Genomic DNA, 22,037 nt, shown 5'->3' with positions numbered 1-22,037 from the left:
GAGAAGGAGAGCTGGGACCAGGGGGACAGAATCTGTGTGACCTGGGCTGGTGGGCATACGGAGATTCACGGTGCTGCTCTCCCCTCCCCCCCCCCCCTTTTTTTGGTATATGTTTGAGATCTTTCATAATAAAAAAAATTAAAAATAAAAATGCAGACGTGGTCCCTGTTCTCAGCTCACAGTCCCATGGGGAAGCAGACAAGAAGCCCAGGCAGAGCAGTGTGACGAATGCCAGGGTGAGGCCAGGGGACCCAGAGGAGGGCCGCTTACCTCTGACTTAGGGAATCAGGGAGGGCTTCAGGGAAGAGGGGACGGTGGAGGAGGTGGTCACGTGACACTGAAGGGAAGGGGGCGCTAGGCAGAGGCCCCTTCGGGAGCAAAGAGCAGGTAGAGAAAGAAAGTGCTGCAGATAAAGCCTGGTGTGACGGACCATCTGGCCCGAGCGGAGGTGAGGGGGAGCCAGAGCCGGAGCAGAGGACGCGAGGGGCGGGGGTGGGGGGCAGTTCAGTGGCATTGCGTGAACCTTAGTGGCGTCCAGGTGGCGTCCAGGTGCCGGGCAGCTGGGGGACCAGGCCATCTGACCTGAGGACCGTCACTCCACTCAGATCACCACGACTCCCGAAAGCAGGACAGATTGCAGGTGGCGGAAGGGGGAATTTGCAGCTTTTTGCTTCTCCTGAATTACTCCTCTGAGATCCTTTCCAGAATGCTCATCCCCCACACGGTGCCCTCGATTTCTTTGCTATTTTTAGCCTACCTCTTCCAAGAGGCCATGACCTCTTTGAAGGCAGGGGCTAGGTTCTACTCGTCTCTGCAGCCCCAGCGTTTAGCCCACAGCAGGTGCTGAATAAACGCTTGTGAACGAGTGAACCTCCATCGCGCGTTTACTCAGAGCAAGACACAACTGTCCACGCTTTACACGCATTGCTTCGTATGCCAGGGCTTCCTGACCACCCTCATGGAGGGTGTTACTGTCACCCCCTGGGTTAGTTCAGGTCCTCCAAGACAGGATTTGGGGGGAGGTACCTGGAGGAGAAAAGGAAGGAGAGCCAGCAAAGGCGGGTCTGACTCCTATGGGAGGGTTGGGTGAGAAGATTCTCAGGGGGCAGGTAGTGCCGTCCTAGGAGCATCAGAAAATCATCCAATCATTGGTTAGGGGAGTCCGGCACCCCGCCCCGTGGGAGCTGGCCAGCGTAGCTCCCCTTTACTCAGGCCCCAGCTGGGGACAGCCCCATTGCTGCAACCTTGGCAGAAACCCCAGAGTGGATCCAGAGGAGCAACAGCTAGAGCCGGCTGTCAATGTCACGCACAGTCCCCATTTTGCAGGCGTGAAGACTGAGGCCTGAGAGGTAAGGTCACTTGCCCACGGCCGCACAGATAGGAAGGAGTTGAGCTCCTTTGCTTCAGAGGCCATCTTTGTGACCCCCCCCCCATTCCGTAACAGTGTTGTTATGCATTGGATCGAATTGTGCATTGAATTGTGTCCCCCAAATTCATATGTGGAAGGCCCAACCCCCGGTGCCTCGGAACGTGACCTCCTCTGGAAAGAGGGTCGCTGCAGACGCAATTAGTTACGATGAGGTTGCACTGGAGTGGGGTGGGCCCCCAATCCAATGTGACTGGTGTCCTCACGGAAAGGGGCGATTCGGACACAGAGACCCACACGGGGAATATGCCACGTGAACAAGGCAGAGAAAAGGGTGATGTGCCTGCAAGCCAAGGGACGCCAACGACGGCTAGCAGCCCGCCAGAGCTGAGAACGAGCCTGGGACAGGTCCTCCCTTGGCAGGAACCAACCCCACTGACCCCTTAATCTCGGGCTTCTGGCCCCCAGGACCGCGAGACAACACATTTCTGTTGTTTAAGCCCCCCAACTCGGGGTAACTTGGTTACAATGGTCCTGCTGAACTAACACAGCGTGAACTTCCTTGGAGGCAGCTAATGATGCAGAGATGTGCGAGCTGGACTCCCGGGATGTGCTCCGCCCTCCACCCCAGTAGCATGAACCAGGATGGGATCCTTCCCAGATGTGGTTCCAGCCCCCATCCTTGGTCGTCTGTGCTCCTGGCTGATAAGCTATCTTATGAAAATGCATTCTAGTTTATCTCTCATGGCTCAAACCTCTAGAGGGTATCCGTGCAGGGGACTCTTCGGGCCAGCCATCCCCAGGCCCGGCTGTGGCCAGCCTCCTGTCCCCTCAGCTCTGTCTGTGAAGGTCCCTGCTTCCTAGTCCTCCGAGGGAAGCAGGTTCTTCCCACCATCTGCCAGGCAGCCTGTTTCCCCACATGGTAGCTCCTCTTTCCAGGGACTCCAGACCCCACCCTCAGCTCCTCTAGGCCCCCACTGCCCGCCCTAGGCTTCAGGAGCCCAAGGAAAGGGGAGTTTGCTGGAAGATGGCCAAGAGCTGACAAAGAAGGCAAAAGGTGTCTTTCCTAGGCACCCAGAGAGCTACGGAAAAACCAAGAACAGAGACTGAATCTCTTGCTTCAGGGCTGCAAGCTGTATGTCCCTGCATTCAGCCATTCATTCAACAAATTCTTGCCTAGTGCCTGCGATGCAACAGACCAGCAAATGGGAAGGAAGATGAGTGTGAATCAGTGATTACTGAACCCATTGTAGGTTCAGTATAGATGGACTGACACACTGGGTGGGGGTTGGGTGGAGAGAGAGGCAGAAATCCAAGAAGGCTTCTTGGAGGAGGCAACCACCTTGGGCAATTTACCTAACTTCTTTAAGCATCTGATCAATTATTTATTTTCTTTAGTAAGTAACTCGTAGGCAAAACTGTAGGGGTCAAAAGCAGAACAGTGGCTCCCAGGGGCAGGGGGAGGGAAGGTAAAGGGCCCCAAGGGAATTGTTGTTGTTGTTGTTGTTATGTTGGGAATGTTCTATGAGTCGGTGATGATGGTGTTGCCACAACTGTATATTTTTGTCAAAACTTACCAAACTGTACACTTAAAAGTGGTGAGTCTTACTGTGTGTAAATTATACTTCAAGAAAACTGATTAACAAAATAGAAAATAACATTTTATTTTATTTTATTTTATTTTATTTTATTTGAGAGAGACAGAGAGAGTGTGAGTGGGGGAGGGGCAGAGAGAGGGAGAGAGAGAATCCCAAGCAGGCTTCCCGTCACCAGCGAAGAGCCCGATGCGGGGCTCAAACTCACAAAACCATGAGATCATGACCGGAGCTGAAACCAAGAGTCATACGCTTAACTGACTGAGCCACCCAGGCACCCCAACACATGCTTTTTAAATTAATTAATTAATTAATCAATTAATTAATTTTAATTTAATTTTATATTTTTTTAATTCTTTTTTTTTAATTTTTTTTCAACGTTTTTTATTTTTTTTTGGGACAGAGAGAGACAGAGCATGAACGGGGGAGGGGCAGAGAGAGAGGAAGACACAGAATCGGAAGCAGGCTCCAGGCTCTGAGCCATCAGCCCAGAGCCCGATGTGGGGCTCGAACCCATGGACCGCGAGATCGTGACCTGGCTGAAGTCGGACGCTTAACCGACTGCGCCACCCAGGCGCCCCATATATTTTTTTAATTCTTAAATTTATAGCCAAGTTAGTTAGCATATAGTGCAATGATGATTTCAGGAGTACTTTCCAGTGATTCCCTCTCTACATATAACACCCAGTGCTCCTCCCGACAAGTGTCTTCCTTAATGCCCCTTACCCATTTAGCCCATCCCCCCCCCACAACCCTCCAGCAACCCTGTTTGTTCTCTATATTTAAGAGTCTCTTATGCTTTGTCTCCTTCCCTGTTTTTACATTATTTTAGCTTCCCTTCCCTTATGTGCATCTGTTTGGTATCTTAAACTCCTCATAGGAGTGAAGTCATATGATATTTGTCTTTCCCTAATTTCGCTTAGCATAATACCCTCTAGGTCCACCCACGTAGTTGCAAATGGCAAGATTTCATTCTTCTTGATTGCCGAGTAGTACTTCATTGTGTATATATATACCACATCTTCTTTATCCATTCATCCATCGATGGATGGACATTTGGGCTGTTTGCATACTTGGGCTATTGTCGATAGCGCTGTTATAAAATAATACATGTTTAACGCAGAAAATGAAAAAAACAAGAACAGAGAAAAAATATTAAATCACCCATATCCCAAGGCTACTTGGATATAACCACTATGATTAACATTTTGGTAAATGTCCTCTGAGACATTCATGTATATATCAACATGTGTATCTCATGCTTTCACAAAAATTAGATATCACTATACATATGATTTTATAACTGAATATTATACTTTTGATGTTTCATTTCACTATTCTTCTACAATACAGTTTTTCTTTCCCTCATGGTATCCTGTTTATAGTCACAGCCAAGTTTAATTAACCAGTTTCCCTTGTGTGATGCCTCTGTCTGTTCTTTCCCGTTTTTCGGGATTACACTCAAGTTGGTATTGGGCATCACTGTAGACCAGAATTTCTTGAACTTCTCTGTGTGAGAATGCTGCTGGCCACCGGGAAAAGCCCCCTCTCAAAATAATATTTTAGAACAGTATGGAGGTTCCTCAAAAAACTAAAAATAGAACTACCCCACGACCCAGCAATTGCACGACTAGGCATTTATCCACGGGATACAGGGGGGCTGTTTTGAAGGGACACGTGCACCCCCATGTTTAGAGCAGCACTGTCAACAATAACCAAAGTGTGGGAAGAGCCCAAATGCCCATCGATGGATGAATGGATAAAGAAGATGTGGTACATAGACACAATGGAGTATTACTCGGCAATCAAAAAGAATGAAATCTTGCCATTTGCAACTACGTGGATGGAACTGGAGGGTATTATGCTAAGTGAAATTAGTCAGCCAGAGAAAGACAAAAATCATATGACTTAACTTTAAAGAGACAAAACAGATGCACCTAAGGGAAGGGAAGCAAAAATAATATAAAAACAGGGAGGGGGGCCAAACAGAAGAGACTCATAAATATGGAGAACGAACTGAGGGTTACGGGAGGGGTTGTGGGAGGGGGGTATGGGCTAAGGGGGTCAGGGGCATTAAGGAATCTACTCCTGAAATCATCGTTGCACTAGATGCTAACTAATTTGGATGTAAATTAAAAAAAAATAAAAAATAAAATTAAAAGATATTTTAAAATGCATAGAATTATATACCAGCATTTCAAAGGAAACCAATTACAGTATATTAAAACCTATTTATCGGGGCGCCTGGGTGGCGCAGTCGGTTAAGCGTCCGACTTCAGCCAGGTCACGATCTCGCGGTCCGTGAGTTCGAGCCCCGCGTCAGGCTCTGGGCTGATGGCTCAGAGCCTGGAGCCTGTTTCCGATTCTGTGTCTCCCTCTCTCTCTGCCCCTCCCCCGTTCATGCTCTGTCTCTGTCTGTCCCAAAAATAAATTAAAAAAACGTTGAAAAATAAAAAGGAAAAAAAAAACTATTTATCAAAATATATTTAAAAATTTTTTTAAGTTTATTTTGAGAGAGAGAGGGAGAGGATCCCAAGCAAGCTCTGAGCTCTCGGTGCGGAGCCCAATGTGGGGCTCGATCCCACACACCATGAGATCACGACCTGAGCCGAAATCAAGAGAACGCTTAACCGACTGAGCCACCCAGGCGCCCCTACCAAAATATAGTTTTTAATTTGTGCCACAGAGATCCAAAGGTGTGAGACACGTGGAGCAGAGCCACCCCAGCAGACCCACACCTACAGTGAAAAGCAGAGCAGCCCCGGTCCCACCGACCCGCAATCAGCCGAGCCCCACGATACTGGCAGATGGGTGGTCATTGTTTTAAACTACTTGAGTGTTGGAATCGTGTGTTTCGCGGCAAGGCTGTCTGATTCCATGGAAGACGGGGGGAAGTAGCCTTCCCGCGGAAAACATCCCCTAAGGTTATAGCTAAGCCTGGAGCTGAAATGGCAAATAAACATACGAAAAGAGGCTCCCCATCCCGCGTCAGCAGCAGATTGCAAACTGAACAACAGTGAGATCACGACACACCTATTCGCGTGGCTAAATTCCAAAACGGTGATCACACCAAATACCGACGAGGATGTCGAGTGACAGGCATTTTCCTCCGTCGCTCCTGGGAATGCAAAATGGCACAGACAGCTCGGAAGTTTGGTGGTTTCTTACAAAGCTAAACATAGTCTCACCGTATGGTCCGGCAGTTGTTCCTCTGAGTATTTACCCAAAGGAGTTGAAAGTGACATCCACACAAAAAGCTGCACACAGATATTTATGGAAGCTTTATTTGTACTTGCCAAAGCTGAAGGAACCAAGATGTCCTCTGACATCTGGATAAGCAACTGTGGAACGTGCGGGCAATGGAAGAACATCATGGATGAAAAGAAATGAGCTATCAAGCCATGAAAAGACATGGAGGAGATGTAAATGTGGACTGCTAAGTAAAGGAGTGAATTGAAAAGCTATGTACTGGGGCGCCTGGGTGGCGCAGTCGGTTAAGCGTCCGACTTCAGCCAGGTCACGATCTCGCGGTCCGTGAGTTCAAGCCCCGCGTCGGGCTCTGGGCTGATGGCTCGGAGCCTGGAGCCTGCTTCCGATTCTGTGTCTCCCTCTCTCTCTGCCCCTCCCCCGTTCATGCTCTGTCTCTCTCTGTCCCAAAAATAAAATAAAATGTTGAAAAGCTATGTACTGTATGATCCTAACTATATGACATTCTGGGAAAGGCAAAACTAGAAACAGTAAAAAAAAAAAAAAAAAGAGGGCGTCTGGGTGACTCAGCAGGTTAAGTGTCTGTCTTCGGCTCAGGTCACGATCTCACGGTTCGTGAATTCGAGCCCCGTGTCCGGCTCTGTGCTGACAGCTCAGAGCCTGGAGGCTGCTTCACATTCTGTGTCTCCCTCTCTGTCCCTTCCCTGCTCACACACACACACACACACACACACACTGTCAAAAATAAATTAACATTAAAAAATTACAAAAAAGGGGCACCTGGGTGGCGCAGTCGGTTAAGCGTCCGACTTCAGCCAGGTCACGATCTCGCGGTCCGTGAGTTCGAGCCCCGCGTCAGGCTCTGGGCTGATGGCTCGGAGCCTGGAGCCTGTTTCTGATTCTGTGTCTCCCTCTCTCTCTGCCCCTCCCCCGTTCATGCTCTGTCTCTCTCTGTCCCCCAAAAAATAAATAAACGTTGAAAAAAAATTACAAAAAAAAAATTACAAAAAAAAAAAAAAGAAAGAAAAGAAAGAAAACCAGTGTTCCTAGGGGTTCAGGAAAAGAAAAGGAGGGGTGAATAAGTAATGCACTGGGGATGTGTAGGGCAGAGTGCCTACTCTGTATGATACCATATGGTGGATACATGGCATGGTACGTTGGTCAAAACCCACAGAATATCCAACACCAAGAATGAACCCTGATGTTCATCATGGCCTTTACTTAACAGTAACGTGTCATGATTGGCTTATCAATGGTAAACAACGTCCCACACTAATGCAGGATGTTACCTAATAGGGTAAACTCCGGGGGCAGGGAGACAGGAAGCATATGAGAACTCTAGTTCCTGCTCCATTTTTATGTAAACCTTAACCTGATCTAAAAAATAAAGTCTATTATGAAGTGCACAAAAAGAAAAAAAGGGGGGTGGGAGAGCTTCTCCTCCCTAATTCATGTAGCAGCAAGACCTCATAACTTTGAAACGGTAACGAGGGAGGGATCGAGATCTCCACTGGGATCCTGTGGGTGGAAACGCCACAGGTACTGCTGATTCTCCCGTCGTTTGCTGCCTACATCCGCAAGTGAAGGAAGTGCTAAATCTCACCTCGAGGTCTCTGAAAATAAAGGGGCAGTGTTTTTGCTCCCCCATCCAGCTTCACGGATTGCTTGTCGTAGAAGCAGTTTTGCCGGGTCGGAGTGTGCGCGCTTGTAAGATTTTGCTGGCAGTCGGGGAAGTGGTCTTCCAATTGGCAGGTGCGGTTTCCAGTCGGTGGGGGGAACGAAGGCAAAAGAAACAAATTAGATTTCCTTGCAACTTACACCCCGTTGACAGGTTGTTGAGACAGGCAGAGTGGCCTTCCTCTAGGAGCTAAGCTGCCTGGAGGATGACACTTTGCTAAGGACAAAAGGCAATCTTAGCTTAACGCTATCCCAGCCCCCCGAGATCCTGTTTTAACACGTAAACATTCCTTTGGGAGCCTCCTTTATCTCTGTCCCCCAAGACGTATGTCGCCTATCACCCTCCAAACATATGGCCCACTGATATAAGTCTGAAGGGTCCCATGATTGGGTTTTTACTAACCAGTAATAAATGACCTTTTCCTAGGGGCAGCTAGACCCTCAAGGTCCTAGAAACCTCGTTTCCAAAATACCTTGGAGGCTTGTGCTGTCCCTAACCGCCTCCCAACTTCAAAGTATAGAGTCAGCCACTCTTCACAATCCCCAGGCAGCTCTTTCTGCCCACGGGTCCTGTCCCTGTGCTCGAATACAACCACCTTTTGGGGGCCCCTGGGTGATTCAGTCGGTGAAGTGTTCGACTCTTGATTTCAGCTCAGGTCATGATCTCACAGTCTGTGGGTTGGAGCCCCTCATCGGGCTCTGCGCTGACAGTGCGGAGCCTGCTTGGTTTCTCTCTCTCCCTCTCTCTGCTCCTCCCCTGCTCGCGCGTGCACTCTCTCAGAATAAATAAACGTTTAAAAAAAATAAATACGAAATAAAATACAGAGATCTTTTTGCACCAAAGCTATCTCAAGAATTCTTCCTTGGCTGTCGGCTCTGCACCCCACGGTCACCCAGCATTCAAAGCGCCTGCTCTCCTATCTCCAACCTGCAGCTAGGGGTCCTCAAATTCTTCATCCCGGGGCCACCCTGCTCTTTAACACTCAAATGGAAACAGCCTGAGCGGCTCTTCAGGACACCAGGATCTCACAGGTTTGCCTCCCCAGAGACCGCAGAGCAACGCTTCCTTGCCCTGCCCTGCCCTGGCTGCTGCCTGGCACCCTGGCCACCTCCTTTTCCTCTGGATCGCCGCCCTGCTCCCCAGAAACGGGTCACCTCCTGCCATCTGGTGACATGTCCAGGCTTCAGCTCCCAGGATGGCTTCCCTGGGCTCAGCACCCTCCCAGAATTCCCTGAAACACGGCTACCCCCGGCCTGGGGACATTTACTGCAGGTTTGGGGCGAAACAGACGGCCGATTTAAACTAGAGGTCGCTGCTACCAAAGTCTGCAATCTCAGATTCTCCACGGGGGGCACCCTAGCTGTCTCTTTTCTTAGCCCTCCTCTGACTCAGTATAGGGACTCACTGGACCTCTATAAGCGTGCAGGCTCTTGACCGGGGCCTCCCCGGAGGGTGGACCTCCGCAGCCCCCCACCCCAGAGGGAGGAGAAATCAGGCCTCCTGTCCAAAGCCTGCTTCCGCTTCTGCTCCCACAGCTTTGACCGTGGGAATATTTGTTCTCTTCGGGGGCAACCCCACCCTCCTCAAAAGCCTGGACAGGACAGACCATCACAGCATATGGCTGCACACCCCAAGGTCAGGCCGGCTCCACTGCCTGTGGTCGGACAGCCCAGACCAGTGGCTTTAAAAAAAAAAAAAAAGAAAGAAAAGTTCTTTAACAGACCCAGCTTACATAACTTCAGAATACTCAACGCCTTACCTCACAGGCGGATAAAGAAACTCAGTTGGGGCGCCTGGGTGGCACAGTCGGTTGAGCGTCCGACTTCAGCCAGGTCACGATCTCGCGGTCCGGGAGTTCGAGCCCCACGTCAGGCTCTGGGCTGATGGCTCAGAGCCTGGAACCTGTTTCCGATTCTGTGTCTCCCTCTCTCTCTGCCCCTCCCCTGTTCATGCTCTGTCTCTCTCTGTCCCAAAAATAAATAAACGTTGAAAAAAAAAATTTTTTTTTAATAATAAAAAAAAAAAGAAACTCACTTAGCAGCTCTTACTTCACAGCTGCCTGCCCAAGAGGATCGATCCATGGAGGTGATCGTTCCAGAACAATCCAGAAGAGAAGATCGTCTCTGCAAGCAACTTCTCTCTCCTGCCCTAGAATGTAAAAGTCGTTTGTAATCTTTTTTAAAAAAAGTTTATTGGGACGCCTGGGTGGCTCAGTCGGTTGGGCGTCCGACTTCAGCTCAGGTCACGATCTCGCGGTCCGTGAGTTCGAGCCCCGAGTCGGGCTCTGGGCTGATGGCTCAGAGCCTGGAGCCTGCTTCCGATTCTGTGTCTCCCTCTCTCTCTGACCTTCCCCCGTTCATGCTCTGTCTCTCTCTGTCCCAAAAATAAATAAACGTTAAAAAAAATTTTTTTTTAACGTTTATTTATTTAAGCAATCTCTCCACCCAATGTGGGGCTCAAACTCACAACCCCCAAATCAAGTCAGTGCACGCTCCACTGACTGAGCCAGCCAGGTGCCCCTATTTATAACCTGTAAAGTGGCAGTTTCTAGCATCAGCAGTTTCAAGATGCATTTAATAAAATTATTCTATCATGGGGTGCCATGATAGAATAATTTGATTGAAGTGAATATTTGATAATTCGGTAGATTAAAAATGGTACCTCAGGGGCGCCTGGGTGGCTCAGTCGGTTAAGCGTCAGACTTTAGCTCAGGTCATGATCTTGCAGTTCGTGAGTTCGAGCCCCGCATCAGGCTCTGTGCTGACGGCTCGGAGCCTGGAGCCTGCTTCAGATTCTGTGTCTCCCTCTCTCTCTGCCCCTCCCCTGCTCATGCTCTGTCTCTCAAAAAATGAATAAACATTAAAAAAAAATTTTTTAATGGTACCTCAGTTTGATTTAGCTTGCATTTTATGATTATTTGGAAAACTGAACTTTTCTGGATATGTATATTGGCACGCTTGTGTTTCTTATTCGGTGAATTGTCTGTTTAGATCATGAACCTATATCTCTGTCTGTTAGCTTGTTGGAAATGGTTTTCCCAGTCTTCCATTTAGTTTTCCACAAACTATACCTTTACATTCTGACTAACCAAATCTCTCAATATTTTTTCCTTTATGGTCTCTGTCTTCTGTGTTATGCTGAGAAAAACCTACCTGACCCCGAGGGATGTAAATATTCACTTAACCGGTCAGTGTTGATTCCATTTGGAGTTTAATGCAGTGTAAAAGATCCAATCTGATCATTTCCATAAACATCAGCCAATTTCCTCGGGAAGGCCTTTTATCAAATAATCTCGTCTTTCCCCCACTGCTTTGAAGTGCTGCTTTTATTTGGTTTGTAAACCTTATGTACCCGGTTCTTTGTTTTTGAAATCCCTACCTCCCCGGGATATTACCAGGATTAAATGAAGTAACATCTTCAGAGTCCCTAGCATGGGAACATAAAATCCTCTCCAAACATCTTGGTTCTCTTCCCTTCTCCTCTTCTCCAGACCATTACTTCCTCCTCATGCCATATGCTTCTACTGTTGACCTTGGGATTCTGGGAACAGTTCCAGCCACACAGAAGGTGCTTACTCGGGCTTTGCCGTTTGGCCCCCAAACTTCTTTTTGGCCTGTTAGCACCTCAGCCAAGGTGACCTTGCGATGGAGGGCTGGATGGGTGAGCCGCCAGGGGAAGATGGTAATTACACAGTGCTGAGTCTGTGGTAGGGGTGGGGGGAGTCAGGGGAGACGTCCCAGGGGGAGGTGACGTTGGAGGTGACGGGTCCAGGAGGGGAGAGGAACTGGCAGGCAGAGAAGGGAGAAAGGGCATCCGTGGCCAAGGGAACAGCGTGATCCAAGCAGGGGAGTGTGTGGGGGCGATGGCAGAGGTCAAGAGTGGCAGGAGGCTGGGGATGACAAGTCAGGGAGGGGTGTCTGTGCCCGGGAACGGGTAGGGATTCATTTAAGTGGGAGAGTCTCATGATCACATTTGCGTTCTAGGAAGATCAGCCCAGGCCAGATGGCGGGTGGGGAGACCAGTACTAGGGGGCTGTTGAGAGAGCCCAGATGCAATGGGGGGGTGGTGGCCAGGACCAAGATAGTGGCCTTGAGGATGAAAGGAAAGGAGCCGTTTTCAAAACCATCCCATTAAATGAAAAGAGAGAGACTGGCAGGGGTTTGAAGTGGAAGAGACAGGAGGTGAGGAGGACCTCCAGGTTCCTGGCTGGGGGGGCGGGGGGGCTATGCCCGTGATGGAGGATTTACTGAGACAGGAGCACTGGTCGGGGAGCACTTTTGGGCTCAGGTTGGGAGGACAACGGGATCAGTGGAAAGGGACGGGGTGGAGAGGACACAGAAAAATTCAAAACGTGCAAAACTCGATGTATTCTTGTACGCATTCCAGGCATCTGTTAAAGAAGGGCAGAACCAAGGGGGTGGCAGAAGGGATGATGGGAAGTGGATGGTTTGAAAAATATTTAGGAAGTGGAGTAGACAAGATCTGGCAGATGCTCTGATTTTTTTTTTTTTTTTTAAGAGCAGCACGAATCTCGGATAGTACCCCCAGGGCGGGTAACTAACTGCGGGCTGAAGGCGCCTGTTTCCGAGATGGGGAACACACAGGGAAAGGAGGAGGCTTGGTGGGAAGATTAATGAACGCAACAATCCTCAGCTACTTACTCGATGCCAGGAACTTTGCATTTAGGATAGAGCAATGACACAATCTCTGCTCTTAGGAGACTTAAATTCAGTGAGGAGGGCTAGACAATAAAGAAACAAACAAGTAAACATATGTCAAGTGGTGAAAATTGTTATGGAGGTAAATAAAGTGGCAGTGAAGTCCAAAGTGTTTTAAACATATTTTTATTTCTAAGTAAGCCGTACACACCATGTGGGGCGGGGACTCACGACCCCAAGGTCAAGAGTCACGCGCTGTACCGTTTGAGCCAGCCAGGCGCCCCTGGTTCGCGATGTTTTAACGATATGACCAGCGATGGTCCCACTAAGAAGGTGTCACATGGGCAGAGACTTGGAGAGAGGCGGAAGAGCATTCCAGAAAGGGGAAACAGCAAGTGCAAAGGCCCTGAGGCAGGAGCATGCTAGATATGTTCTAGGAACAGTGAGGAGACCAGTGTGGTGGGACAAGGAGGAACAGTGTGGTAGGGGAGGAGTGGCCGAAGATGGGATTGGAGGGGAAGCAGAGGCAGATACGGTGGGGCCACGTAGGCCATTGTAAAGCCTCTAGCTTTTATGCTAAGAAAGCCATGAAAGCTCTCTGGAGAATCTTGGGCCGAAGAGGACCCTGAATACACTGAATTTTTAAAAGCTTAGTGAGTAAGAATTCCTTGGTCTTTAAATTTTTAAAATGTTTATGGGGTGGGGAGGGGCAGAGAGAGAAGGAGAAAGAAAACTCCAAGCAGCCCTATGCAGGGCTTGATCCCACGAACCAGGAGATCATGGCCTGAGCCGAAATCAAGAGCCGGACGCTCAACCAACAGAGCCTACCCAGGTGCCTCAAGAATTCCTTGGTCTTGGGGCGCCTGGGTGGCGCAGTCGGTTGAGCGTCCGACTTCAGCCAGGTCACGATCTCGCGGTCCGTGAGTTCGAGCCCCGCGTCGGGCTCTGGGCTGATGGCTCGGAGCCTGGAGCCTGTTTCCGATTCTGTGTCTCCCTCTCTCTCTGCCCCTCCCCCGTTCATGCTCTGTCTCTCTCTGTCCCAAAAATAAATAAACATTGAAAAAAAAAAATTTAAAAAAGAATTCCTAGGTCTTTAGGTCTCAGTTCTACCACTTTCCAGCTAGGTGACCTTGGACACGTTATTTAATTTCTCTGTGTCCTCAGCTTCACAATCTGTAAAACAATAAAATCAATCACTCTGTCTGGTGATCGTGAGGGTTAAATACAGTTAAAATGAAGAAAGCACTCAGAACCGTATCTGGCACTGTAGGCCGGGAGCAGCAATTATGATCGTTATCGTCAAGGCTGCTGGTGTTGAGAACAGACTGGAGGGCGCCAGGGCGGAAGCAGGGACACCATCCGGGCAGCCCCTGCAGTGGCCCAGTGGTCCAGGAGAATGGCGAGAGTGACTGGGACCCGAGTGGAGAGAAATGGTCAGAATGCGGGAGAGCTGATAGCATCCGCCGGTGGGTCACATGTGAAATGTGAGAGAAAGAGGGAGTTATGGTGGCTCCAAGGATTTTGCCCTGAGCACACGGAGACTGAAGTCGCTGTTCGCTGGGAGGGGAAGGAACATCGGGAGTCTGCCTTTGAGCGTGATATACAGGAGACGCCCCTGGATGTCGCAGTGTGAAGGCAGGCAGTTGGATATACAGGTGGCCCAAGCTGGGGGCATATGCTTGTGAGCGGTCAGTATACAGTGGATGCTGAAAGCCGTGGGACCAGATGGGCTTACCAAGGAAGCGAGCACAGATGGAGAGGAGGGCCAAGGATGGGCCTGGGAGTCTGCCGTGTTGACGGCAAGGGCTCAACGGATGCCACCACCCAGCTGATGTCATTTTTGAAAAGCCTGCAGACTTTTGAAAAAGCTTGAGGGAAAGGTTTGGGGTTTTGTCGGAGATCTCTCAAATGTTTGAAGGAGCATTTCTAGGACACATAATTGGGACAGGCTTGGGAAGACACTAGAGACGGGTAAGCACAGAGGGGGGAGGACGGGGGGTCAGAGTTGACGTCTTTGCTGATCCAGAAAGCGATTTTCATGTAAAACTGGCTTGAAGGGTATGTGAATCACCAATATAACCATATACTGGTATAAAAATAATGTGTTGTTTTTTTTTTTTTGAAGGAGAGAAAGAGAGACAGAGCATGAGCAGGGGAGGAACAGAGAAAGAGGGAGACACAGAATCCGAAGCAGGCTCCAGGCTCTAAGCTGTCAGCACAGAGCCCGACGCGGGGCTCGAACCCACGAACTGTGAGATCATGACCTGAGCTGAAGTCGGGCACTTAACCGACTGAGCCACCCAGGCATGCTGGTATAAAAATAATTTAACAAGAGGCAGTGGCTAAGAGCACGGATCTTTTATTTATTTTATTTTATTTTTTTATTTTTTTAAAGTAGGCTCCACGCCCAGTGTGGGGATCGAACTCACAACCCTGAGATCAAGAGTCACATGACCTACTGACTGAGCCAGCCAGGCACCCCCAAGAGCATGGATTTTGAAGGTGAATGTGCTATGGTTCTTCAGGCTCTGCCCAGTGTGACCCTGGCTGTGAACTTCTCTAGCTCAGCTCCTCATCTGTAGAATGGGCTCAGTTTAGTGTCTCCATCACAGGCTTTGAAAGAACGAAATAGAAATGCTGGCAAAGTGCTTAGCATAGCTCTGGCCCTACAGAAAACCACACACACACTTTTTTCTTCTCTACTACCACTCGCACCAACACTTTGGATACCAAACGTGGGTTTTCTCTCACGTCAACCATTCTCTGACACCAGCTGGATGTCCTACAGTTCCGTTCAGTTCTGACATTATCGACCTAGAGTTAGCGTCAGATCCCACAAGTTAAGGGCTCAGTCCCGAGACTGCCCTCACTTCAGATGTTAATGGACAGTCCCAGCCCCCCTTTTGTCTGATCTGCCAGCTATAAATCAGGGGTTCCCATGACCCCTTCCCTCAATAAGTCAATAATTTGGTAGAGAGGCTCACAGAACTCAGGAAAGTGCTTTGCTTTCTAGTATCTATTTATTTAAAAAGATAGAACTCAGGAATAGCAGGATGGAAGAGATAAGTAGAACAAGGTATGAGGAGGCCGAACACAGAGCTTCCGTGCCCTCTCTGGGAGCACCACCCTCCCAGCACCTTGATGGGCTCACCAATCTAGAAGCTCTGTGAATCCCTTTGGTTAGGATTTTTATGGAGGTTCCATTATGGAGGCATGCTTGATGAAATCACTGACCATTGGTGATTGAAGTCAATCTCCAGCCCCTCTCCTCTACCCACAGATCAGGCGGTGAGGAGGCTGAAATTTCCAACCCTCCAATCACGTGGCTGGTTTCTCTGGCACCCCCCCCCCCCATCTTTAGGGATTTTCCAAAAGTTACCTCAGTAATATACACGCACGTTTGACTGAAAGGGGCTTGTTATGAACAACAAAAGGTGCGCCTCTAAATCCTATCATTCAGAGATCCCAAGGAATTTCCTGTGCCAGGAACTAGAAATGGATGAAAATCAAATTTATTGGGTTATAATTATAGCCAATATGATGGGTCCACAATCAAGTGTTGCTATCTAATTGACAAGGATACTAAAAGAAAAAACAACTTCGAATAGAATGAAGGGCCAGTGGAGAGGGGGCTGGAATCAGTATTCTGGGCGGGGCTGAACTCAGAGGCATGTGACCCGTGTAGTTATAGAGGCTTCCCCGCTCTCAGGAGGGACCCACTTCTTGGTTTAACGCTCTGCTGTCACTGTCTTGAAATTCGTAATAATTTTCTCCTTGGAACTGTGCTTTGTAAAGGAGGTCCAATGGGACAGCGAAGCATGTGTGTGAGCAGAGAAGGTACACCGGGTGGCAGACAGCGGGGTCCGGGCCAGCAATATGGCAGGCGGCGGGCAGCATGAGTGTTGAGCAGTTGACCTGGCCACCCAGTGTGCACCCACATGGCGGGGCGGTCTGGGATCCGTGCCCAGACTGCCAGCAGCAGAATATGGCTGCAGTCCACCAAAGCCATGGTGAGAGAAGGGACCCCACGTGGAAGGGCCCATCCAGTAGATCTATGCACACGTGAGCTCTGCAGCCTAAGTCTGGGACGGGAACTGCCAGCATTTGGGCAGAAAACGGCCAGTAAATTACGACAAAATCAAAGCATACACATGGACGTTGCAATAAAGCATGTCGGGGAGTTGCCAATTCCTCAGGGTTTAGAATCCCTGCTTCTGAAAACTGCTACAATATTGCAAAGCAAATATTCGGAGGCTTAGAAATAGAACTCAAATGTAAAGCTCACATTTTACAGAAAATTCTATTTTCATGTGGTTTCATTATTAACGAGAAGGGCAATTTTAAATTATTATTATTATTATTATTATTATTTGCTTGTAATCCACGGTATGGCAGTCAAGTGCCTAAACAGGTCATTAAAATTATAGACAAATTATGAAGTCGCTTTCATTTTTTTTCCCCCAGAGGAGGGCACAAATGCTCTCCCTCGCTATTAGAAATTACACAGTTGATGGGCGCCTGGGTGGCTCAGTTGGTTAAGCGTCCGATTTCAGCCCAGGTCATGATCTCGTGGTTTGTGAGTTCGAGTCCCACGCCCAGCCCTGTGCTGACAGCTCAGAGCCTGGAGCCTGCTTCTGAATCTGTGTCTCCCTCCCTCTCTGCTTCTGCCCCGCCTGCACGCTCTCTCTCTCTCAAAAATAAAAATAAACATTAAAAAAAAAAAAAGAAATTGCACAGTTGAGTTTCCCACATCTGGAGAAGTCACAAAGGTCAGTGGGGCCTAAGCGCAGTCTATGAGCCTCACCCTGGGAGAACGACCTTGGTGATCACCATGTCCCCATGTAAGTATCACTTTCACTGTGTTGTACAACGTCATAAGTCACAGATAATGTTAAAGAAAATATTAACGTTGTCACTGTATAAAGTTACATGTTAAATTCAGGCATATGTGAAATTGGTTTTCTGAAGACGTCAATCTTTTGACAAACCATTCCAGGAGAATCACCAGCTCTAAATGTACTAAATATAACAAATAAAATATTTTGAAAGGAAAAAAAATTGTATTTTAGTACCTTAAGCTGCGTTTTTAAAACCTGCTCTTTGAATAGGAGGCCCTGAAATTTTTCTAGGGGCGCTGGTTCTGAAAACTAGTATTTTTTCGAGAGGGTTTTCATATTTCTCCGAATTATTCTGATTCTGTTAAAACCCTGTCGGGCTTTTATCGAGTTCCGTCAAGTCCAATGAATGGTCATCAGGTTACCACTTGTTTTAAAACCCACATCGCGGGGCGCCTGGGTGGCGCAGTCGGTTGAGCATCCGACTTCAGCCAGGTCACGATCTCGCGGTCCGTGAGTTCGAGCCCCGCATCAGGCTCTGGGATGATGGCTTGGAGCCTGGAGCCTGTTTCCGATTCTGTGTCTCCCTCTCTCTGTGCCCCTACCCCGTTCATGCTCTGTCTCTCTCTGTCCCAAAAATAAATAAAAACGTTAAAAAAAAAATTAAAAAAAAAACCCCACATCGCAAAACCAAAAACAAACAAACAAACAAACAAGCAAAGAAACCCTCATCACAGATGACGGCTGGTCGCCTTTGTCCTTCTCGTCCCAAGAGGAGGAAGGTAAAACCCGGGTAGGCGGGAACGCGCTGGTGGCCCTGTCTGTCAGAATGGTGCCACTTCCGGGCTCCTCCAGCCTCCTCCCACTCCCGATTGACCAATCCTTTCACCCCATCGTGGAGGGAAGCAATCTGATTGGCTTAGTCGTGGAGGAGGGCGGTGCCCTTTACAGCTGCCTTGGCACCAAGGCCCTGGGACTCATCAGCCTATGAAAGGGCGGCCCTTGGATCAGGTGCTCACCTCTGCCCGGTCAGAGGCCCCGCGGTAGGACTAAGGCGGGACTAAGGCGGGACTTGCGGACAGCCCAGGGCATAGGCGTGGCCAGACTGTGACTGACAGGCCAATACCGGGGCCCCTGCTTACCTGCCGCTCCCCTACCGCCTGAGCTCCTGCGCTGCTGCTGGGGAGTGGTTCTCACACTCCTCAACCCCCTTGACTCAGTCCATCACTTACCGATCTGCTCTTTCCTCAAATATATCTAGATTTCCCCCACTCTTACCGTGTCCATGGTGACCTTCCTGTCTAAACAAGGGGCAGCAACCTCTTGGTTGCCATGTGACCACAGGAGTGGTGTTTGAAACACACACAAGGATTGGGGCACCTGGGTGGCTCAGTCGGTTGATGGCCCAACGTCGGCCTCTCTCTCCTCCTTCTCTCCTGTGTATCTGCCACGCCTGCCTTCCACTATTCCCAAGCTCTTCCCTGGGCCAGGGACCCCCACCTTTCAGTTCTGCTCTCCAGGTCGATCAGCAGCCCACCCCCTTGCCACTGAACCCTTAATTATCCTAGAGAGCTCAGATGAAGGGTCATCTGCTCAGAGGGTCTGTACCTGAGCCCCCGTCTCAACTTCTGACATCTTCTGACATTGTCTCAGCGCTGGCCACAACTTACATTTCCTGTTTGCATGGTTTAACGTCCATGCCCCCTGCTGGGAGACTACGCGGGGGGGCAGGGGGGAGGGGTGGTGGTGGTCAAGGGCTGACCACGTTCCTCAGTGTTGACTCCTAGGTCCCAGCACAGCGTCTGGATAAATATTGTGCCAGCCCAGGGCCACTAACTTTAAATACGGTGCAAACGCATGTGTAGGTCTGCATGGAATCTTGATTGCCTCTAGGGAGTGGGAAAGGGACCAGGATAGGGAATGGTGGCGGGGCGGGTGTGTGTGCACGTTTAAGCCTGTGTGCCTGCGTGTACATATGTAAAGCTGGGGGGTACTGGCTTCGACTGCAATGATTCACCTCTGCTGAACAGTAATGAACAAATAAAAGCATGTGCCAGGTCAGGGGAGAGAGGGAATGGGCAATCCAAAGCCACACTCATGGCGAACAAAAACATCGTGACACGCTGCGATCCGCTGGTGGGTTTTGTCTTCACTTTATTACTATGTCACCAGAAGTCACCACCTTCACTTGGTTCACCACAAATGGACAGATGTCATAAAGGAGGGTGCCACGGGGCCACTGGATTCACTCTTGAGACTTAACCAGGTGGTGGGGGAGTCCAGAGTGGGGGCCCAGGAGGGGGACCGCCATTCACTGCACACACGCACACACACACAGATATATTTGTGGAGCCTTATATTATACATCTTATATATAGAAAATATATATATTTATACTATACACAGGCAGTTATGCTGCGGGAGGGCCGGGACACCCAGACGAGGGCTGTGGGCACCAGGGGAGGGGGAGTGTCACATCGAGGGGCAGCGCTCGGAGGCGACTGGACCAGCCCACCCTCCTACAAACTCTTTGGAAGGGTGGTCCCTCTTCCTGCTCCTTAGACAATCAAAGGGGTCTGGGGTCAAGGTTGGGGGGCCCTCAAGGGGTAACAAGTGGGGGCTCTTGGTTACATGGGGGAAGCCTGGGACCCCCAAGAGTCTTTGAAGATCAAAACTCACCAGGGAAGGTTGGAGTAGGGAGCGGATGCCAGTCCCTGGGGAGTTAGACCAATGGTTACACCCCCAGGTACCAGAAGCCACCCCCAGGTACCAGAAGCCACCCCCAGGCAGACGGGCTTTGACTGCGCAGGATGAGTGTTAACTCGGAGGCAAGAGACCCGGATCCCAAACCTCTGCCTGTGTGTGTGACTTTGCACAAGTCACTGTCTTCCCGGCTGACTCTACCAACTCTAAGGGTATTTGCGGCTCTAAACTTACGTGGAACCCAGCTTTCCTGAGCCCTCTCTTGTGCTTGGTGGGAGCAGGAAGCCCAAACTCGGCAAGGTCAGGCTGGGGCAGGGGGTGCGGGGGGGAGTCTTCTCCAAAAATAAAAAAAATAAAGTCTTGGAAGCAAGAGAGAGGCCGAGGGAGGCAAGAGTACACCACTGGCTTGTGAATACACCTTGGGGGCCCTGGGGGGGCTGTCCTCGGCCAGGGGAAGAAGCAGGACGTCGCTACCAACCTCCCAAAAGGGGAGTCAGGAGCCTTGGGTCTCAGCCAAACCCCACCCTCCGCCCTCTCTCCCTCCACCACTGGCTGGTCCCTGTCAAGAGCCAGCCTGATGGTGGGATCACATCTGGGCCGTACTCCAGGTCTGCACCCCAGGTCAAGGGAGGAATGCAAAGTGAGAGGAATGCAAAGTGAGTGCCCCTCTCTCCTGGCAGGCGTCCTGTAAACCTTCCCAGCCTGGGGTGGCAGGGAGAGTCTATGAGGAACACCCAGGGGTTGGATGAAGCTTAAGTGGTTCCTAGCATCACGAGGAGCTAGTCGGTGCCCAGGGAGAACGGATGGACAGCGCCCTGGGGTCCCCCTGTGTCCATCGGCAGGGGAGGTGCTTGGTGGGGAGTGGGCGAAGGGAAGGGCCTCTCACAACCTCCCGCACCGGCACAGGACTTCACTTTGCCACAAGCACACCCACGACCACCCGCACCCTTACCTGCTTCGTAAACCTGGTCTGGTAACAGGTTCCACCGCTCGGCCTGGCAGATACCGCAGCCTCATCCCGTCCCCACTCGGGCCACCGGGAGCGGGGGTACCATGGACAGAGTCCCTCCGCCAGATGTGGAAAACCGGAGTCAGCAACCCTGAGCTGCTGCTCAGCTGCCTGGGGTTCTCTGCTGTCACTGCTGCCCCCCGGGGAGGGCTTGGACAGGCTGGGGTTCAGATGCATGCTCCGCCGCTAACTCATTCACACTCTGAGCCTCTGTTTCCTCTGCGGTTAAGCGAGGACAGCGGTGCCACTTCTCTACCTGGAAATTCCCTCTCTCTCCCTCTGCGGTGCTGCTCCTGCCCCTCCTCGGGGAGCCTCACCCCTTCACAAGTTCTCATATAGCATACTGCCCTCTGGGGGACCCTGGGTAGCGGCGGGTTTGGGGCCCATCTCTGGACCACTGGCTTGCATGCCTTCTGAATCCCTGGTGTAACAGCGGAGTCTGGGGGAGTGTCACCTGCCTCTGAGGATTCTGGTGGGGGAACGGGGTGCCGGAGGCGGGACATCCAGCACGGGGCCGGGCCACAATTCCCTTGCCCTGCTCCCCGAGGCACTGGCCAGTGGACGCTGGGCCCCATGTCCCCCCACACCTCCATCCTGTAAGGCCTCCCCGCCCCTCAAGGTTCAGTGAAGAGCCCACCTGTGCAAGAGTCTCTCTCTGCTCCCAACCCTCCTTGTGCCTTTGGAGTCGCCTGCTTACCATCTCCACTACAGCCCGGGTCTCCTCCCCCCTCAGCCTGCCATGCACCAAGGGGCTTTCAGCATTCATCTCGGGAGCCGTTTGTCCCATGGCAGCAGCTCAATGGCTGGCTTTGCTGGGCCCAGAGTCCCTGCTGTCTCTACTCTGACTCCCACATTGTCCTCTCATCAGGCCTTTTGCAAGGCCAGTGGAAGGACCCTCTGGGTCCTTGGCAGTTCCAGCCCCTGAGCCCCCCTGGCTAACCCTGGCCGAGGGAAAGATGACACAGTGTTCCAGATCAGTTCCGTTT

The 22,037-nt window shown here is 50.4% G+C and overlaps 1 long non-coding RNA gene and 1 other non-coding gene across 2 annotated transcripts; one reads left to right on the top strand and one right to left on the bottom strand.

Annotated features, from left to right (window-relative positions):
- The first annotated feature begins 9,336 nt into the window (after positions 1-9,336).
- On the top strand, positions 9,337-21,964 carry LOC122472779. The gene is made up of 3 exons (XR_006294520.1): positions 9,337-9,348; positions 13,436-13,441; positions 21,844-21,964. It is a non-coding gene; the product is annotated as an uncharacterized LOC122472779 (long non-coding RNA).
- On the bottom strand, positions 17,193-17,353 carry LOC122474193. The gene has a single exon (XR_006294873.1). It is a non-coding gene; the product is annotated as a U1 spliceosomal RNA (small nuclear RNA).
- Positions 21,965-22,037: the final 73 nt, after the last annotated feature.

Source organism: Prionailurus bengalensis, chromosome B4 (genome assembly GCF_016509475.1).
Source record: "Prionailurus bengalensis isolate Pbe53 chromosome B4, Fcat_Pben_1.1_paternal_pri, whole genome shotgun sequence".
Lineage (NCBI taxonomy): Eukaryota > Metazoa > Chordata > Mammalia > Carnivora > Felidae > Prionailurus > Prionailurus bengalensis.
Note: the sequence above shows the minus strand (reverse complement) of the source record. Positions and strands in the feature narration are given on the sequence as shown.